Below are 13,888 nucleotides of genomic sequence, written 5' to 3' on the forward strand. Positions count from 1 at the left end.
AGCCCGACGCGGGGCTCGAACTCACGGACTGTGAGATCATGCCCCGAGCCGAAGTCGGACGCTTAACAGACTGAGCCACCCAGATGCCCCAAGAGCAACTTTTCAGAGTTTTCTGAGTCCTTTTTGTAAACTGAGGGTGGTCTTGAGGACCCTTGAACTTTGAAGCTGGTGTCAAAAGCAAGGGTGCCGTTGGGGACTCTGGAGACTTTCAGGTGAATACTAGCACCTCCCCCATTGGATATCAAGAAGACATGAGCCGATGCAGGTGAAACCCTTAGCACGGGAGCCTGGCCCGGAATACATGTTCAACAGGTATTTGCTCCTCCTCTAGAGTCTCCTAGTTGGCGCGGTGGCTCAGTGTAGACCCTCTGGAGCTCTCCTGCCTGGGCTGAGGTCCTGGCTGTACCCCTCGTTGCCGTGGGACCCGAGACTAGTCACCTTCTCCTCGGGACCTCGGTTCCCTCCTCTAAAAGTCAAGCTGTCATAAGGATGAGTGAATGGACACAGATCCCTGAAGGCAGGCCTGGCACACACATCATGCTCCGTGTGCTGGTTTTTATTATTGAAACAGTGCTAATCTCTGAGTCAGAGGATCCCAGGCCCAACCCTATTTCTGGCACCAGCCAGCCACCGTGACCTCTAGCACTTGAACTCCGGGAGCCCCATTTCCCTGCTGGGAGGATGAGATCATGAAATCCACGCTTCTGCAGAAAGCTTTCTCACTCCCAAAGTTACCCAGTCTCCCCGGGTTGCTTATCAACCTGCTCAGTGGGGAAAGGCCGGAAGCCTGGTGCGAGCCATAAACACGTGATTTATTTACCTGCCAGAAACATCAAGTGCAGGGCTTGGCCTGGCCTTGTTTAACCTACAGGGGAGGATCCGTGGGAACAGCATGGGTTGAACACAGATTAGACAGACAGCCCTACAGGAAAGGAAGGACAAGGGAAAGGAATGAAGGCTAGTATACAGCTGGTTTTCTACTTTCCTTCATTCAACCCGTTATGTTTATTTGTTGGGGTTTTTTTAATTTTTTTTTTCTTAACGTTTATTTATTTTTGAGAGACAGAGAGAGACAGAGCATGAGCCGGGGAGGGGCAGAGAGAGAGAGGGAGACGCAGAATCCGAAGCAGGCTCCAGGCTCTGAGCCGTCGGCACAGAGCCTGACGCGGGGCTTGAACCCACGAACCGTGAGATCATGACCTGAGCCAAAGTCAGTTGCTTAACCGACTGAGCCACCCGGGTGCCCCCCATTATGTTTATTTGAAGCGCCCACCCCATGCAGGGACCAGGACAGGGAAAGACCCACTGAAAACAAGTAAAGAAATACACGAACGAAGTCATTCCAGATGATGATCCAGCTCTGAAGAAAGTAAAACAGGGCAACGAGATACAAAGGGTTTGGGGTGAGGAAGGTGAGTGTTGAAAGGTAATTTTCAAAAAAGGTAACATCGTGGCTCTCGTGCAGACAATAAAGAAAACGAACCCGTGTTAGAGATTTTATTTAACTCATTACTAATGAGGGAACCAGGCAGAAGTTACAACCAGTTCAAAGAAGAAATCAAAGAACAGACACATTTATAGATGGGGAATGTTGAAATGAATTTGCGAATAGATCCGAAACTGGCTTCTTCCTTATTCTGCAGAAGGGGATGGAAGTCAATCGAACCGCCCCGATGCCATTGATTTGCCTGTCCAAAGACAAGAATCACTCGCATTGCCATAGGAGATCTACATCTTATAACACTAAAATAGCTCTGAGGCAATAGAATGAGGGGAATCAGCAGGAAGGGTGTCCTATAAACAATACAGTTTTCTACTGGAGGCATGCGATAACTTTTGGGGTGGTTTTTTGTTTTTTTTTTTTTTTTTGCTTATTCCAAACTGTCAGGTAAAACATCACTGAGAAGTGACATCTGAGCCAAGATGGTCTTCCAAAGAGTTCCATGCAGATATTTGGGGAAGGGCATCACCAGCAGAGGGAACAGGAGGTGTAGAGCGGGGAACGAGTTTGGTGTGTTTCAGCAACTAAAAGATCAGCCGGACTGGAGCCAGTGACAGGGGCAAGTGGTGGCCACAAGGTGGGAAGAACAGGCAAGGAGCAGAGCCACAGAGCACAGACTGAGATTTTAAGAATGAAGGGAAGCCCTAGAGAGATCTGAGCAAGGAAGGAACAGGATCTCACTTACGTTTTAAGAGAATCTTTCTGGGGGCTCCTGGGTGGCACAGTCGGTGAAGCAGCCAACTTTGGCTCAGATCATGGTCTCACAGTTCGTGGGTTCGAGCCCCGCGTCGGGCTCTGTGCTGACAGCTCAGAGCCTGGAGCCTGCTTCGAAAATTGTGTCTCCCTCTCTCTCTACCTCTCCCCTGCTCCTGTTCTGTCTCTCTCCGTCTCTCTCCCAAAAATAAATAAACATTAAAAAAAATTTTTTTTTAAAGAATCTCTCCGGTTGCTGAGGCAGTAGCTATTTAAAAATGACTGTAGGCAAGAGCCTGAACTTCTCAGGAAGATGTTTCCTTTGGGGGAGTGTAGGAAAGGATCTTGGACCCAGAAGCTGGAAAGAAGAAAGACTGACAACAGCAGGAGAAGTAGGAGGGTAGGAGCAGTGAGAAAGCTCCCTCCTCCTGGTGGGAATACATTGGTTCAACCGCTTACGGACCCTCATAGAATCTACTAAAACAGAACCTCTCCAGCGTCTGATCTGCAGCAGAAATGCAAGCACATGGGCATCAAAGGACATGCACAAGATTGTTCGCCACAGCATTTATTTCCTGAAACTGGGAACCGCTCAAATGCCCATCAGTAGTAGAGTGGATACCGTGGTCTCTTCATTCAGTTCATCCAACGGACTCCTATGAGGCGATAGAAAGCAGTGAGAAAATGATGAGTGTATACAACACAGAGAAACCTCAGAAACATTTTGCCGAGTGAAAGAAACCAGACGTTGAAGCATACGTGCTCTTTGGTGACACGTATCAGAGGTTTAAAAATACACACAACTAGCCCTTGGGTTTGGAAATCTGGACAGCAGTTACCTTCGGGAAGAAGGCAAGAGGAATCAATGGTTGGAAGGAACCCAAGAAGGGCTTCCAAGGAGCGAATGTCCTATTTCCTATCCTAGGTTGTGGTTCTAAGAAGGTTCTCTTTGGGACAATGATTTGAGCCATACCATAGAACTGAGGAGAAAAACAGTGAAAGCTTAGAAGTGGATCCCCAAACTACGAGGTTTCTTCAGTAGAAAACTGGGTGTTGTGTAGGAATTGGAATTATTTTATTCTATGCAGCTGTCATCATCTTTGAGCTGTTTTACAACTAAGTTGTTGACTCTTGGGAATAATGCAAATGACTCTTCTTTTCTTTTTTACGAGAGAGTGAATGCGCGCAAGCATGAGTGGGGTAGGGGCAGAGAGAGGGGGGGGGGAAGAGAGAGAATCTTAAGCAGGCTCCATGCCTAGCTTAGAGCCCGACGTGGGGCTTGATCCCATGACCACCATGAGATCATGACCTGAGCTGAAATCAAGAGTCGGACGTGGACACACTCAACCAACTGAGCCACCCAGGCGCTCCTGCAAATAATTCCTGTCTAGAAAAATATACACTGTGTCTGACAGAGTGACAGTTGGCTCTGGACTGTGGATGTTGACCAATGTTGTATCTATGAGGCTGATCTGTCCTGACTGCCTTCAGACCGATGGTAACGTGGTACCCGCTCCTCATTCGTTAATGAATTGAATAAAATCCCTGACACATGGGGGCACCTGGGTGGCTCAGTCGGTTAAGCGGCCGACTTCAGCTCAAGTCACGATCTCGCAGCTCGTGGGTTCGAGCCCCGCATCGGGCTCTGTGCTGGCAGCTCGGAGCCTGGAGCCTGCTTCGGATTCTGTGTCTCCCTCTCTCTCTGCCTCTTCCCCGCTCACGCTCTGTCTCCATGTCTCTCTCTCTCTCTCTCTCTCTCTCTCTGCCCCTCCCCCACTTGTGCACACTCTCTCTCTCTCTCTCTCAAAAATCAGTAATTAAACATGTAAAAATTTTAAAAAGATTGTTTAAATCCCTGACACATGTTTATTTCATATTTGTATGAAAGTCATACTTACAGCCTTCTTTAAAATTTCTCCTTTAACAAGGTCTCTATCTTTCCCTGTACGAGTGTTAGATTCCCATTTAAAAAAAGTGAATAAAACAAATTACATTCAAAAGGGCAGGAAACATCACCATGGTTCTGTGCAAGGCAGTTATCCTCCGGTCCTTCAGTTCCTGGGTGGGACAGGGGGCCGGGCTAACTGCCAGGAGTGGGGCTGGCAAAGAATGACAGGTGATGTCCCCAGCCTGGAATCTGAGCAGAGGGCAGAGTCCCTCTCTTAGGAGGCGGGCTGGCCCTGCTCTTCAGGCGACTCCTGAGGCTGAACCTGCTGCGGGCCTTCCTTCGGTTCCCCGCAGGGGGAAGCGCTATTATTATTCGATTAATTCGCAAAACAAAGACCTGGCTGGGGCAATTGGGCTTGAAGTAAGGTTCTCCAAGGGCGAGCAAAGCTGACACCAGGGCAGAGAAAGAAACCGGGGGAAGGAGAGGTGGCTGTCCCTGACACTGAGCAACCATCCTCGCTGGGGGAGATTCCTACCTCTGCCCTCACATAAAGGAAGGCTGCGCAAAATCGAGCTTGCAGGAGGCCACGGGCGCCTCCTTCCCTAGCTGCTCCCATACTCCCCCTCGAGCTTCCGACCCCGCCGAAGATTGACAAACGGTTAGGAGGAAGGTGTGAGTTGTGGGTTTTGCCCCTCGCTTCTGCAACCCAGCGGAGGCAGCCCCGGACCTTGCCCGTCCCAGCCTTGGAGTGGAACCACATTCCATCCTACAGCTGAGCCCCCTTGTTGGGCACTCTTGAGAAGCAGGTGGGATCCAGGATCTGCAGGAAGGAGCAAGAGGGACAGCGCCCAGGCCTCCTCCCAGCTGGCCCTTCCCTGCCCACACCTCCTGTGCCTTCATTGTCATCAGACTTACCAACCTCACCTACCGGAGATCAAAACCCTGCTGCGATTGCCACCGTCCCCCCCTCCCCAGGGAGTGGCAACCATCAACTATTGTTGACAATTCGAGCCCTTGGAGACCTCGCTCCCGATTCCCGGCTCCCCTGAAGGAGCTTTTCAAAGTCTTTCTTTCTTTCTTTCTTTCTTTCTTTCTTTCTTTCTTTCTTTCTTTTTTTTTATGTTTATTTTTTTTATTTTTGAGAGAGAGAGAGAGAGACAGAGCATGAACGGGGAGGGGCAGAGAGAGAGAGGGAGACACAGAATCCGAAGCAGGCTCCAGGCTCCCAGCTGTCAGCGCAAAGCCCCAAGCGGGGCTCGAAAGCACAAGCTATGAGATCATGACCTGAGCAGAAGTCGGAGGCTTCACCGACTGAGCCACTCAGGCGCCCCTCCTTTTTTGTTTTTTTAATGTTTACTTATTTTTTGAGAGAGAGAGAGAGAGAGCTCTCGTGCTAGTGGGGAAGGAGCAGAGAGAGAGAGAGAGGGATAGAAGATCCCTCCAAATCTTTCTTAAAAGGGGATGTCAGGGGCGCCTGGGTGACTCAGTCAGTTGAGCATCTGACTTCAGCTCAGGTCATGGTCTCGCAGTTCATGAGTTCAAGGCCCACGTTGGGCTCAAAGAAAAAAAAAAAGGATGTCAGCTGGGGAAAACAGGCAGCAATTCTGTTGCAAAGGAAATTGAGATTTTCTCTGTATCCTTACCATTTAGTAGCTCATGAGCACAAGCCCATCATTTGAAAACTCCTTGAAATCAAGCATCTTTTGGCCAACTCGAACCCTAATTTGTCTTAAGAACCCCTCCAAGAAACACAAGGAGTGCGGTTTCCTTCGTGTTTTGGGAGGCAGGTGCACCTGAGAAGGCCCGCCCCTTCCCAAAGCACCCCCAGACCTCATCCAGCCTCACACATTTGGGCCCCTCTCCCCACTATGAAAAAGGAGACAAGAGGCCCCAAATGGAGTCATTTGTGCAGCAAAGCAAGACTTAATTCCTCATCTAATTTCTGTTCCCGACCTTCCTCAGAAACCTTTAACCAGCCAGCCTGGAATTTCCTGGCCAGCACTAGGAAATGACGGACAGACCTCCCCTCAGGACGTGGGCCTCGCCTAAAGGCCTTCTCTGCTAACGATTTCCTCTTTTCTGTTCCCTCTCGGCCTTAAAAGCCTTTCCTTTCCTTCCGTTCCACGGGGCTCCTTTGCATTTGCTAGATGGGTGCTGCCGATTTCGTGAATCACTGAATGAGGCCAATTTGATCTTTGGATTTACTCAGATGAATTTTGGTTTTTTTTTAACACCACTTAGACGTGAGGCTTCAGGCCTCTGATGGAAAATATTTGGCCTCTGCTCCAAGGCCTGTGGGGATTTTCAGCACTCCCCTGGCTTTTCCCAATTCCCACAGGGACCAAGGAAGACCTTTCTGGATGACCTAGTTAAGAGACACTTCGCAGACAACTGCTAGGGACCCTCCAATCCTCAGGCTTCGCCACTCTCTTCTGCCCTGGACGGATTTAAGAAACAGAGCCAAGAGCACAAAGGTCAGCCTCTTCTTTTCCCCTCCAGTGCAGATCTCAAGGGTCACTGTGGTACCAGAAAGCACAGGCAGATGCCACCGTGTCTCAACCCTTCCCTGCCCGCTTTGGTGACGTCAGCTGCTTCAGCCCTGGGAGCCCCAAGTGAAAGATGCTAAGGAGGAGGATGTTAGACAGATTCCCCGGAAAGGCAAGGCCTCCACCTCAGCTTGAAGGAGAAGTTTGTGCAGGGAGGAGAAAAAATTCCCTCCACTTCTTAGGGTCCCTGGCCACACTAGGGTCCACACATCAAACCACCGACAGAGACGGATTGTAGGAGAAAACACACACGTTAATATAAGTTTTACGGGACACGGGAACCTTCCTAAGGAAATGAAGACCTGGAAAGAATGGTTAAACCTGAGAGTTTGTATGCTAGGTTGGATGAAGAGAGGGCAGTCGTGGAAAGATATTACAGGCAACGGGCTGTGCACGCAAGATAGAGAACTGGGGGAGACCTGGCAAGGCCCGTTCACTCAGATCCCTCTCAGTGTCCCTCTGTCTCAGGGGTAGGGATGTTCTTTTTCTCCAGGCATACAGAGGACCCCTCTCTCTCGAAGGTTCTGTGACCTGCTTCAGGGGAAGTTCAGAGTGCCTCCTGCCTCTGCCATTTTCTCACTCCTTTACGGTATTCAATACGCCAGAGTGCCACGTTTTAGGGGAGCATGATGCCCTGAGCCCTGTCAGCTGTCTCCAGGCCAAATGAAGAAAAGAAAAGAAACTCAGAAGCCACGTATAACTTGAGGAACAGTCGCGTTCTCTTGACCCAGCTTCCCAGAAACTTCCCCAGGGCCCTTCCCGGTGGAGGTCAGAGGTCGCTGAGAGCAGACACACAAGCCAGCTGAGGCTTAGAGGGTTTCGGAGAGAATGAATGGAGAATTTCTGAATAAAGCAGCTGAGGCGAGAGAAATCATGAACAGAGGAGGGAAATGAACTGACTTGAGGTTTTTAAGGGGTCACTGTGGCTGCCGGGTTGAGAATGGCCTAGAAGTGGGTGAGGGAAGAGGGAAGGAGACCAGCTGAGAACATCCTAACACCCCCCCCCATCCAGGAGACAGGTGTTTCCCCCTCCCCAACCCCGAATACACCGGTCCTTCCTGCCTCAATCTATGCTCTGCTCTCCCCTCCACCCCTGCCCTTGGCAAGACTCACTCAGTGGAGTGAGTGTTCTCCAAGCTTTCCAAGACTAACAGTGTGTGCCTGGATCTTGTTGTTGGATCTTTTTTTTTTTTTTAAGTTTATTTATTTTGAGACAGAGAGAGTGCGAGCAAGCAGGGAGGGACAGAGAAAGAAAGAGAGAGAGAATCCCAAACAGGCTCTGCTCCGGCAACTCGGAGCCCAATGTGGGGCTCGAACTCACAAACTGTGAGATCACGACCGGAGCTGAAACCAAGATTTGGACGCTTAACCTCCTGAGCCACTCAGGCGCCCCTGTTGTTGGATAGTTTTAAGCATGTGATGCTTTAGCCCCACAAAGCAAGGCTGTAAACAAGACTGGGAAGAAGAAGAAGAAGAAGAAGAAGAAGGAGGAGGAGGAGAAGGAGAAGGAGAAGGAGAAGGAGAAGGAGAAGGAGAAGGAGAAGGAGAAGGAGAAGGAGAAGGAGAAGGAGAAGAATCAGACCAGAAGTTGGGAGACGCATCCTGGTCCCAGTTCTGCTGCCAATGAGCTTGGGCAAATCCTTTCCACATCTGCTGTTACGGGCTGAGCTGTGTCCTTCTGAAATCCGTAGGTTGGGGTCCTAATCCTCAGTACCTCAGAACGTAACCTTATTCAGAGGTGAGGCCTTTACGGAAGTCATTAAGTTCAAATGAGGTCGCTAGGGTGGGCCCTGATCTAGTCTGACCGGTGTCCTTTTATGAGGAATTAGGAACCAGACACACGCGGAGGAAAGATCGCGTGAAGACACAGGGAGAAGACGACCCACAAGCTCGGGAGAGAGGCCTCAGGCAAAAGCAACTTTCCAGACCCCTTGATCCCGGACCTCCAGCCTCCGGACTGTAAGAAAATCCACTTCTGCTGTTGAAGCCGCCTAGTCTGTGGTACGTTGTCATGGCTGCCCCGGCAGACAAGTGCACCTGTAAAGTGACGACTTAGGACCCTTTGGCTCCTGATGTCCCTTGCAAGTCAAAAATATATGTCTCGATTCTAACTGTTCCCATTTCATCTGTACCTGTAGCTTCTCCCCACCCCCTCCCCCGCACCCCAAGAGTTGGCATCGTTGAAAAGTCCAGGACCTTCAAATCCCAGCAGAGTGCTGGGCACGCCGTAGCTTTCAAAAAACACTGAATGAATGAAGAAAAGTAGCAAGAGGGCAGAAATAGTAGGGAGGGAAGCGAAATAGAGGGGACCTTTGGCAGACATTTGACAGGGCCCAGCACATAGTAGGCACTTGTCAAACGGGGACCCGCAAATCCTCAGGCGTGGCCACTCTCTTCTGCCCTGGACAGATTTATCCAGAAACAGAACCGAGAGCACAAAGGTTAGCCTCTTCTTTTCCCCTCCAGTGCAGATCTCAAACCCCATTCCTCCTACACATACGTACCCCTACACACATAGCTGCACACTCCTCTGCACACCCTTACGCAAACCTGACGTGTACCCTTCACGCACACCCTCACACACACAAGCGCACAGAAAAGTCTCCTGTCTTGGATAGGCTTAGATTCACCCGGGTCTTTTCAGTGGGGCTCAAATTGCATTTCTCCATTTGGGAAAAGTCACATTTTCAAAACTGCTTTTACTCGATACACCGGAAGCCCCGGGATTGGCTGAATCACAGCCCCTGCACGGTTTCACCACAGTTTTATTTACGAACACCCTCCCTCTCTTGCAAATGAGAAATTGCGAAATCCTTTTAAAACTAAGGGCCCTTCTACCTACTAACTAAGCCGGTTTTTCAAAAGCAGAAACCACTGACCCACTCACGGGGTTTCTTTTGATATTTAGAGGTCAAAGATTAATAAAATATATTTAACTCCCATTGCCAAGCTTCCAAGGCATTTTAAATGTGCCCATCTCAGTGAGATCTGGCATCATCGTTACCACTTTATAGATGTGGAAACTGACATTTAACCAATTATCAGGCTTGCTGAAAAGCTCCCTGATTAGTCCCTTAGAAAACACACACAGCACCCTGGGAACCAGGAAATGAATGGTCAACTAGTTGTGATGCAGAAACAGAACTTTCTTCTTTGTTCTATTAGAAGGAGTGATTTAATCCATTCTAGGAAACAGTTCCCTCTCCTCCTGGAACAGAATGCAAATCTTTGACTCTCCTTCCCTCTCCAAGGGGGGAGCCCATTTTCTGCTGCTGGAAATCATCATTTATTGAGTACCTCCAGAGCCAGGCCCCGTTCTGAGACCTAGAGCATCTAATTTGGGGATTCTTACCCCAGGGTCCACCCCAAGGGATATACAGAATCTGGGGGTTCTTGCATTTGGGTGGGGAAAAAATTACTTCTTTATTTTCACTAACTTCTAACTGGAATTTAGCATTTGCTTCTGTTATGAAGGTAGGCAATAAGCCAGAGCGTTGTTGTAACTCTGTCCCCAACAGAAATCCCCAATAGTTTGTTTTGTTTTATTTTGAAGTAGGATTCACGCTTTTTGAGAAGCCCAGCACGGGGCTTGAACTCATGACCCTGAGATCAAGACCTGAGCTGAGATCAAGAGTTGGATGTTTGACTGAGCCCACCCAGCACACCTATACGCTTTTTTTTTTAATGTTTATTTATTTTTGAGAGAGAGAGAGAGAGAGAGAGCGTGAGCTGGGGAGGGACAGAGAGAGAGAGAGGGAGACACAGAATCTGAAGCAGGCTCCAGGCTCTGAGCTGTCAGCACAGAGCCCGACACAGGACTCAAACTCACAAACCACGAGATCATGACCTGAGTTGACTGAGACACCCAGGAGCCCCCACTATGTGCTTTTTAAAATGTTATTTAGAGAAAGGGTCCATAGGTTTCACCAACCATAGAAGGGATCCATATGTAACACACAAAAGATGAAGAAGCCCCATGAGACAGACATTAGAAAGATGGGCTCAGAGAAGTTAAAACACTTGCCCAAGGTCACCCAGCGGGGATTCGAGCCCAGCTCAGACACCAGAGCCCGTTAATATGGTATGACTTCACTTTCAGTGAGACGACTTCAACTCTGGTTTCAATGGGCATTCAGGGTCTTTCCGGATGGGCCCTGAAGGGAACAAACGTATCTTACATCCCAGCACAGAAGCCCCAGGCATGGGTCAGCGTTTGTAGGAAGAAGGTCAAGCCTGTTCTCCACTCCCACTTTTTGGGCAATACCCATTGGGTCTGGGTCTTTACTCGGCCTCTTTCAGACCCCCTAGTGAGGATCCCAGGACAAGGAGCCCCAAAGGGACCCCTGGATGCCTCCTACGGCACCCGAGCCCCCAGATCTGGGACAGTGGGGAGTGAGCATCCGATTATAGCCCCAAGCCTGTGAGCATATGGCTGGAATACCCTTCTTTTTTTCTCTTTTCAAAATTTTTTTAATGTTTATTTATTTTTTATTTATTAAAAAAAAATTTTAATGTTTATTTATTTTGACAGAGAGAGAGAGAGACAGAGCATGAGCGGGGGAGGGTCAGAGAGAGAGGGAGACACAGAATCCGAAGCAGGCTCCAGGCTCCCAGCTGTCATCACAGAGCCCGACACGGGGCTCAAACTCACAGACTGCGAGATCATGACCTGAGCTGAAGTTGACGCTCAACCGACTGAGCCACCCAGGCGCCCCAATGTTTATTTATTTTTGAGACAATGGGAGACACAGAGTGCAAGCAGCGGAGGGGCAGAGAGAGGGAGACACAGAATCTGAAGCGGGCTCCGGGCTCTGAGCTGTCAGTCCAGAGCCTGATGCGGGGCTTGAACTCACGAACCGTGAGGTCATGACCTGAGCCGAAGTCGGACGCCTAACTGACTGAGCCACTCAGGCACCCCTGGAATACCCTTCTGATGTGACAGCTGGACGAGAGCAGTGATCCCAACCCCACATGAAGCCATGCTGTCCAACAATCGTGTTTTACTCCTGACCTAAACTTTCGGGTCCTGTAATGCCTTCCGTCTAGCAACATCTCCCTCAGAAAAAAGCCAAGTACCCAGATTATTCACACTGTCATGGGAGATCCCCTGGAAAATGCTAAACTCTCTGACATCACCGCATAATGACACTTTTTCCCTTTCTCATGAGCACTGACAGGGTTAGAAATAGTAGCTAATACTGACTGGCACCTTTTATGTGCCAAGCACTTTGCTTCTCCAGCAACCCCATGCGGCAGTGGCCATCACTAACCCCACTTTACAGAGCAGGAGGTAGAGGCCCAGAGCATCTTGTGATTGGCCAGAAGTCACAGGGCTGTTGAGAGGTTTGCACTTTGACCCTAAGCGGTCCGCATGAAGCACTTCATGCCAAGACCTGTATGTCCCCTTTCTAGAACACAAGCCTCAAGCTGCGACTTCCTCAGGGAGGAAGGCACCTAAACGCCTGGGAGTTTCTCTGTTAAAACATTTTTTCCCCCACTCTGTTTAGAAAATATGCCAGTTGCAGAAGAAGATACACTCGTTGGATTTCAAGAAGCAAATGAACAGGAGTCAAGAGCCCAGATTCTAGAAATACTCAAATTCACTAGAGATCAGAGAAATGCAAATTAAAACGACATTAGGAGAGAGCATTTTATACTCATCAGAATGGCAAAAATTAGGAAGGTGGAAATTAAGGGTGGAGTGTTGGCAACGCTGTGCAGGGTCAGGAGATCAAAATGCTGAGAGCCACAACCAGTCAGGGGTGGAGTTCACGTCCTACCCTGGCATTTCTTTTTTTTTTCTTCTTCTTCTTTATTTACTTATTTTGAGAGGAGGGATGGGCAGAGAGAGGGAGAGAGAGAGAATCCCAAGCAGGCTCTGTGCTGTTAGTGCAGAGCCCGGCGCAGGGCTCGATCTCACGAACCGCGAGATCATGACCTGAGCTGAAATCAAGAGTCGGACACTCAACTGACTGAGCCGCCCAGGCGCCCCGCCCCCACCTTGGCATTTCTGCGCTGGTCTCTTCATCTGGCAAACGGAGGTGACATTGCCTACTTCACACCCTCGCGTTGTGAGGGTTCCAACACTGTTGACATCAGGTGCTGAGAAGGGCGCCCGAGCGGGGTAAGGGCCCCATGAATACAGCACTGGCCACCGTAAGCTCCCAGAGGGCAAGGACTTTTCTCTGCTCGTTTGCTGTATACCCACTGCCCAGAATAATCGCATGTTCTGTAAGTGAAGTGCTCGGTTAATATTTGTTGCATAAATGATGTGTGTGACTGGTCTAGAGACAGGAAATAGCACTGCTTGATGGAATGTCAAATAGTGAAAAGAGAAAAACAAAAGGAAAATCTTGGAAATTGTTAGCACAGAAGAAAGGAAAATGAAGTGTGCAGCCACAGCATGAGCCAACTGTCTCACCTCGATGTAGCTCAGGGAGGTTTGTGACGGGGAAGCCAGGGGGCAAGCCAGAGGCTCACAGGGGAATGAACCAGTAAGATGAGGGGGTCACACGACATAAGACCGCAGCAGTTAGAAGCCGTCACTCAGAGCACGGCTTGGCAAGCCTTTTTGTAAAAGGCCAGATAGTAAATATCTTGGGCTTTTCAGAGCATAGAGTCTCTGTTGCTTTAGGCTTTAGATGATATACAAATGGACGGGTGGACACTGAAATGTGAATTTCATGTAGTTTGTGTATGTCACAAAACACTATTCTTCGTTTGATTTTTTTTCTTTCCTGGACCATTTAAGAACCTTAGTTTGCATGCTATACTGAAACTGTCATGGCCCAGATCTGGCCCTGGTTTGCTGAGAGTTGTGTATCCAACGACACAGCAAATTCTAAAAAATGCAATGAACAAAGCCAGTGATCTCAGGCAGGATGACAGTTGGAGAGAGATGACCACACATCCTGTTTTTCCAGGGATAGACTAGTTTACCCCAAGTCGTCCTAGAAATTAACAGCCTCTTTTTCAGTCTCAAAAGTCCCAGATGGGATGATGAATTACATGCATGCCTCCACTCCATTAAACCCTCATTTGTTTTGGGGTGCTTGGGTGGCTCGGTCATTTGAGCAGCCGACTTCGGCTCAGGTCACGATCTCATGGTTCGTGAGTTCGAGCCCCTTATCAGTCTCTGTGCTGACAGCTCAGAGCCTGGAACCCGCTTCGGATTCTGTGTCTCCCTCTCTCTCTCTGTCTCTGTCTCCCACTCACACACCCTCTCTCTCTCTGAAAAATAAATAAACATTTAAAAAATTT

This window comes from Panthera tigris, chromosome C1 (assembly GCF_018350195.1).
Source record: "Panthera tigris isolate Pti1 chromosome C1, P.tigris_Pti1_mat1.1, whole genome shotgun sequence".
Classification (NCBI taxonomy): Eukaryota; Metazoa; Chordata; class Mammalia; order Carnivora; family Felidae; genus Panthera; species Panthera tigris.